Raw genomic sequence first — 7209 nt, forward strand, 5'->3', positions numbered from 1 at the left:
ACCGGGAGGCAGCAGACGGCCAGCGGGCCACCGGGAGACAGCAGAGGGCCAGCGGGCCACCGGGAGGCAGCAGAGGGCCAGCGGGCTACCGGGAGGCAGCAGACGGCCAGCGGGCCACCGGGAGGCGGCAGAGGGCCAGCGGGCTACCGGGAGGCAGCAGAGGGCCAGCGGGCTACCGGGAGGCAGCAGAGGGCCAGCGGGCTACCGGGAGGCAGCAGAGGGCCAGCGGGCTACCGGGAGGCAGCAGACGGCCAGCGGGCTACCGGGAGGCAGCAGAGGGCCAGCGGAGTAGCGACAGCAGAAGACCAACATGGCAGCCTGTGTGGACAGTAGCCGAGCAACAGAGAACCCGCGAAAGAGCTTATGGTTAGCAGAACAGCTTGTAAGTGAAGCAGAAGACCGGTGGGTGATTCGGGCGTAGTGAACGTGGTGAACAGCCAACAGGTCAGTCTATGTGGGAAGGACAGAGCCAGCGGCCAGCCTGTGGTGGGAGGATGTGGCTAGCGGCCAGCCTGTGGTGGGAGGATACGACCAGCGGCCAGCCTGTGGGGGAAGGACTGGGCCAGCGGCCAGCCTGTGGTGGGAGGATACGACCAGCGGCCAGCCTGTTTTCGGAGGATACGATCAGCGGCCAGCCTGTGGGGGCAACCGGTAAAGGGCGGGTCAGCCCGTGTTTGCAGTAGACGGCCAGCAAGACCTGTGCAGGGTAGCAGACAATCAGCAGAACAGTCCAGCGTCGTAGGGACGGGGGCGACGATCATTGGGGGGGGGGGGGGGGGGGGTCAGCTGTGGGACAGCAGATGAGCAGGAATGCATCCTGCAGGAGGTAGCATTCGACGCACCGGTTAACCTGGGTGGGCAGGATATGCCCGACGAAGCAGCTACCATGGGCAGTATACGACCAGCGGATCAGACTAGTGTGGGGAGCGGACGACCAGGGGCAGCCCGGCGTGGGGAGGCGGACAACCAAAGTTGAGCCCGGCGCGGGGAGCGGACGACCAGGGGTCAGCCCGGCGTGTGGAGCGGACGAGCAGTAGTCAGCCTGGTGTGGGGAGCAGACGACCAGGGGTCAGCCTGACGTGAGAAGAGGGCGACCAGGGGATCAGCCTGGTGTGGGGAGCGGACGACCAGGGGATCAGCCTGGTGTGAGGAGCGGACGAAGGGTCAGCTTGAGTGAGGCGCACACAGACGGGCCAACCGCCGACGGAAACCGAGAGCTGCTGTAACACTTTGGAATTAAGCGGGCGACATGTGTGATCTGCAGTAACGCGTGGGAGCTGCAACGACACGTGGGAACTGCGGCAACGCGAGGGAACTGCAACACAAGTGAGAAACTGTAGCGATGCATGGATACAGGCAGCTGGAACACTCTGGCACTGTTCCGCGCGGCCTGGGCTCTGCCAACTTGCTCCCGGAGCCGATAGCGGAGTAAGGCCGGCGGCGGCAGCGCCAACCAGCCGGGACATGGCTACGCGGATCGGTGAAACAAACTGTAAACCGCCTGGATCGTGAAAGTGACGAGCCAACTTCTGTCAAGATAAATGCAAAGACTGGATGACGTCATCGCTTTCATCTGTCTTGGTAGGAGCTGCAGCATGGTAGGAGTGAGGGTTTGGCAGAAGTTATGCCAGGCATAAAGCTGCTAAAAAAGGAAGCAGTTTGCCAGTTTTGTGCATGCCTACCGCTTCTCAGGATGCTCCGTTTCATCTCGTGAGAGGTCCCTAGTTTACTTCCTACGAGTACCGGAGTTGCAGGAATGAAATAAAGTGATAATATTATTCTCCTCAAAAAGGTGTACGCAGTAAAGAAAAAAGAAGGTACCTCAGAGACGTATACTGGACCTCAAAATGGGAGGGAAGAGAGCATAGCTCAGGACTTATTAAGGGGAGACCTGGGACTCTGCGACGGTATTTCACAACGATATTTAACATTCTGTCAGGGGACATTTGGGGGGAGGAAAAAAGAGCAAGAAAAAGACGAAACTAAGGAAGCACCTTCCTTTGGCTGCGTCCCTGCTATGTAGAGCTTTCTATCTTCAGCATTAAAGGGAGTTCTTTAAATTTGTATGGGGTGTTGAGCTGAAATAGCCACCTTTAAGAACTTAAATTGGCCGTTCGTAATTCTGGCCTTCTTAAGACCTAAGCCCTCTAGTTTCTGAGCTACACGTCCGCGGCAGCCGGCGAACACATTCGGCTGCCGCCGAATGTGTCCGCGGACCATCTGGGGCGGACCAACGTGGTCACATTAACGGAGCTTCACACAAGAGCGGATCCAGGAATTTCGATCGGGGGGGGGGGGGGGTTCTGTGTCCAGGAGGGCATTCAATTTCAATCAAGGGGTGGCAGCCCTGCGCCAAAAGAGGTTAGGTTAGGTTTTGTCAAAAAGAACTGCACCAAAGAAACTTAGGTTAGGCAATAAAATTAGGTTTGGGCTGCTCTATTTCATGAAATAGATAAAAAGGCCACCAGATACACACACTTGGCTAATTAATCTAAGCCAAAGAGATTATCCTATCGCATAACGCAAGCTCTGTCTAGGTGAGCGATGTGGTGCGTGGGCTCGCATGGTCGGTCCTATATATAAGACTGTTATGACATTGTAATGCCTAGCACTCTCATTAGCTTTACTTTGGCGTATTGGATCGACATATTGCGTGCACGGTAAAGGAAACAAACATCCATATTTTAAGGTTATTGGGCTTTCACAAAAGATATATAGCTTTAAAAAAGACATCAGTTTTCGCTGTTGTTTTGCACAAAGGCGATCACTATCTTCAAGCGAGCACATTGGGTAATTAACTTGTGCAAATAAGATTACCGCATCCCACAACTTAGGCTGTTTTCAGACCAATCCACTGTCAGCGCTGAGCCTTGAAAGATCCTGAAATGAGCCTCTAACTTTGAAAATCCCTTTGCAATAGCTATCGTGCTGATTCCCCTTGCTTTGGTGTTCTGGATAGTCAAAGAAATCACACGTACTTTAGAGTAATCGGGGCTAGGTGTTATACGTTGCACTTGTTAAAGACCAAGATGCCGCTGTCGAGGCCGGGAGCAGAGCTCCTTGAGAACGGCTGGTCACGTCGCTACGAGCGACTGCCGTTAGGCTTGCAGAAGGCAGGAGACCTACAGACGCTCTGTGTTCGTCGCGGGCCTTTCTATAAACTTGATCCGAACCCTTTGAATTGATGGATTTTTGGAATCAGCGCTCACGCTAAGCCGTGCTTGTTGTGTGGGCCCTGATCCCCACCATCCGATCGCGCAAGTCCAGACAACGGCAGAATTTAGTGGCGAAAACTCAACGTGCCGCAATGCCCGACACGGTCCGTCCTGCCCTCTGACGTCAACTGACCTTTAGCACGACCGCTGCCACCGACTGCAGGCCATACCTGTTAAGGGCAAATAGCGAGTGCCTTAAAACGACTCGAACCCACCCTACCGAGGGTGGTTGGATCGGAAGGCAGGCGCTCTAACCAACTGAGCCATCGGGACGGACAAATCGACAAAGTTCAAAGAAAAAAGAAAAAAAGACAAAGAAGGACCTGATTGACATCGCTCAGAGGTTGACACGGCTGAACAGCCGCTCCAGTTCGGCAGGTGACACCGACACCACAACGAGCACTCGGAGGATCTGGTGAAAGTTGGAAAGCAGGAGCTCCAGGCACTTGTCTGGCGACTGCATCACAGATCGTGACAGATCCTTCTTCCTTTCCACATTTCCAGCCAGATGTGCTCAGCCTCAACAGCTGGTACGGGGTCCAGAAACCGTGTATACTGCGTCACAGTCGGCTCCATTGCTGTCATGCTCGCCATACTCGGGGAAGCAAGCTAAAGAGTTTGAGTGAGCAAACAAGCAAGCAGTCGAACTGTTCCGCTAGCTTTATTCCCCATTCCTGTAACAGTCTGATGCAGACATAAATGTGCTCTGCAGCCTCCGAAAATTTCAAGCCCATGGCCTGCAGTATACGGGCAACTGGTTACACCACAGAGGTCACGGCTTCAAGGACACACAATGCCACTAAAAATTCTGAAGGGGCGCATCGGTCTGCCGGCGTTCTGCTGCCTTGAGAAGAAAACCAACACGCCTATCTTCGTCTGGCAGCGGGCCACTGCTGGCAGGGGCTGACAGATGCAGCTCACTGCCTCGTGACGCTTTAGAAAGCGCGCCACGCAGAGCGCGATCAGCCTTTTCCGGCTGATGGTCTTCCTCATGTCTCTGATGGGCTTTCCGTGAATGAAAAGGTGGTGATGGCTCTTACAGTATCAGAGCATTGTAGAATGTGTTTCTGCTTGCAAGCGCTGCGGACGTTAAATTTGCGAAATTGGTGAAAAGGAGGAATTAAGTGCATTGACCGAAAAGTGGAAAAACTTGCACAGGTCGTTGCCGCGTTTGAGCATGGCTGATGTCCCTCCATTCTCAGTGGTCACTGCTGGAACTCCGTCAACCCTGCAGGTGACCACCCTCTCTGTGTCGTCCACCGTTCGGATGTCTGCTCAAAATTTGACTGCCGATGTTGATTTCACTCATGCACTTGTCTTTCGTCTCGTACGTATCGTCGTCCTCTTTCTCCTCCTTCTCCTCCTTGTTGTCGTCGTCGTCGTTGTGGTGTTTGGGGCAGCCAGTGTTAATCTCATCGAGCAAATCCACGATGCGAACAGGATCCTCGTGAATACCCCACAGTTCATCTTGCTGTGACACGTATCGCACGGTCCATTGCCACCTGCTCCCGCCCAACTCGGTTAGTTATCTCCTCCACCAGCTCACTATAGAAGCTATCTCCTACTGTCCGCCTGATGTAATTCGTGATGCAGGCGGCGGCGCACCCAAGTCTCTCGTTTTCAGTAGCTTTGGAGATTAAGGTCGCATTGCTCTGCGATGTCTCCATGCGTTCTTTGAGGACGCCGTTGCCATGTCGCATGCTCAACTGCAGCATGCTTCGGAAGTTCCCGTCGTTGTTTGGCGGCTCTCCCTCGTCCGCGCTGAGGCGGCCGTCTTCCCGGTGCCCTCTCATGGCGAGGCTTTGGCGGCCACACGTCAGGATGGTGTCGACGATGGGCCTTCACGCGGCACGGCTGGTTTTGGTCCCCGCTCGTCGCGCTCTGTCCGCCTGACTGCTCGTGTAACGCTCTTTATTCTTCCCGGTTCTGGTCAGCAGCTCGGCTGCTCGTCGCTAACAGCGACGAGTAGCCGTGTTGCCGTGCGACCGAACCCAGCCCCCCAATCCCTTTCACGATACGGCTGAGACGGACTGGTACCGTGGCAGTTGAACTCAGTTGTATGCCATCGATTTGCCATTGATTAATATTTAATGCACTCGCGTGACGGGGGAATGCTGTCCTTCAGGGGGCGCTGCCGGTTTCTTGGTCGCCAATACCTACGCATGGCGTGGGTGGCAGGTAAAGTTTTAAAAAATTACGACATTCATAATTTGTTTTGCTTTGAAGTGTGTAGATTGCCACACAGAGATGACCTCGCGTTGCGTGGACTGGCAAGTACCCGGGTATTTCTTGTTATGACGCTATGCCTGAGGTGTCATTTTAGCTCCAGGGCACGTGATACTGCGGTGGCCGGGTGGAATCTCCGCCGATGAACTACCGCAATGCGGGACTAAACGTGTCACGTGGTAGAAAATCGTAGGAGCGTGGTTTACGACGGTGCTGAAGTGCGGGCAGCACACAGATGGGAATCCCATCCTCTAACGTATTCGATTTGGTAAGTTGTTCAGTGAATTCGCGAGGAACATTATTCACATAGATAGTACAGTAGTAATAGCCTTATTCCTTGGAGAAAAACCAGGAGAATGGAGAAGTAAACTGCTTGATTTTTCGGCAATATGCCTTTATTGAAACAATAGCAGAAGTCAATATTCGATTTCCTTTGTCATACTAGACGCTAAAGGTCCACTTAGATCCCATTATGCCGCACGGGCGCTCATGAAACTGCAATGCTTTGTCTTGAAACTCGTGTGTTTTGTGTTATGCATGTCTTGAAACTTAAATGTCCGGAAGGTAACGTATGCATCCTCCAAATACCATGGGCGCTCAATAAAAACACCAAGGTCACCCAAGGTCCCCCATTTTAACCGTTAGGATGGCATTTTATTCTTTAGCACCTTTTTATTGTTCTCGTGATGTTTTCAGGCCTTTAGAATGTTCTTTACTGCCCTGAAGTGCCTCTCGAGAAATTGTATGGGCACAGTTGTATTTGAGTGTGTTCTAGCCCAATGCGCCATTTTCATACCTTAAGGTAAGCCATCCGGATTTTCCCGTCCATTGCCCTCGGGACCGCCGCTGAAAAATGTTGTGTCCTTAAGAGGACCACCTTTGGACTTGATATGGGACAGATCACTGTCGATAAGATCGGCCGGCGGTTGACCACCTGCAACAGACTCAGCTGTGGCTCATCCTGAACACCCAATGGGCCATCTGGGGCAGCTTTTGCACCCACGATTTAACTGATATGAAATATCTGATGGCTAGCACTGTGGTTGCTTCTCTTTTGCCATTGAATTGACAACCCAGTGCTATCATGGTCACGCTTGTGCAACAGCTGTGCTTGTCACAAACTGTTATCTGGAACAGCCGGCATCTTAAATAGCTTACACATATTGCAGCCCTTTTTGCATCCCAATACTCCTGTTCCTTAGTGAAGAAACCTAGCAACAGTAAAAAACTGACCTTACATATAAGGGAGTTTACATAATGAAAATTGGACGGATAGATACCTTCGGGACACTATTTGATACATCTTCTGCATTTCACCGCGGGCCGAATATTCCGTTCCTCGGCGTATGCGTTGGCGTGGGGGTTCGGTGAAGCGTTATGGAAGGGAGGGGGGGGGGGGCTTAGGTCAGTATTCGGGAAAAGCTCAGACCCTCAAAAATATATCAAAATGTTCCCCTGCCTTACAAGTTACTCAGCCGACCGAGACCCAAAAACGGAACATGTCCAGAGGTGAAAGAATGCGAGAAACATGCTGGTGTTTGCCGAATTACCTTTTCTTTTGAAATTCGGACATTATAAGGGCGAGAACATTTCGTCTCACATTCGATATGGCCCGCCTAGGGTAGACATCGTTCTCTGAAAGGTTGCCCAATGATCTGAGCAAAAACCAGAAATATGTTGAGTTGCCTTGGGCACGAGCAACACCCTGGTTTTATCCCGATTCTTTATTTACCCTCGGTCGAAAGCTAGTTGTGGCTGGGGCCTCTTA

Source organism: Pollicipes pollicipes, unplaced genomic scaffold, assembly GCF_011947565.3.
Source record: "Pollicipes pollicipes isolate AB1234 unplaced genomic scaffold, Ppol_2.1 Scaffold_7261;HRSCAF=8764_pilon_pilon_pilon, whole genome shotgun sequence".
Taxonomy (NCBI): domain Eukaryota; kingdom Metazoa; phylum Arthropoda; class Thecostraca; order Pollicipedomorpha; family Pollicipedidae; genus Pollicipes; species Pollicipes pollicipes.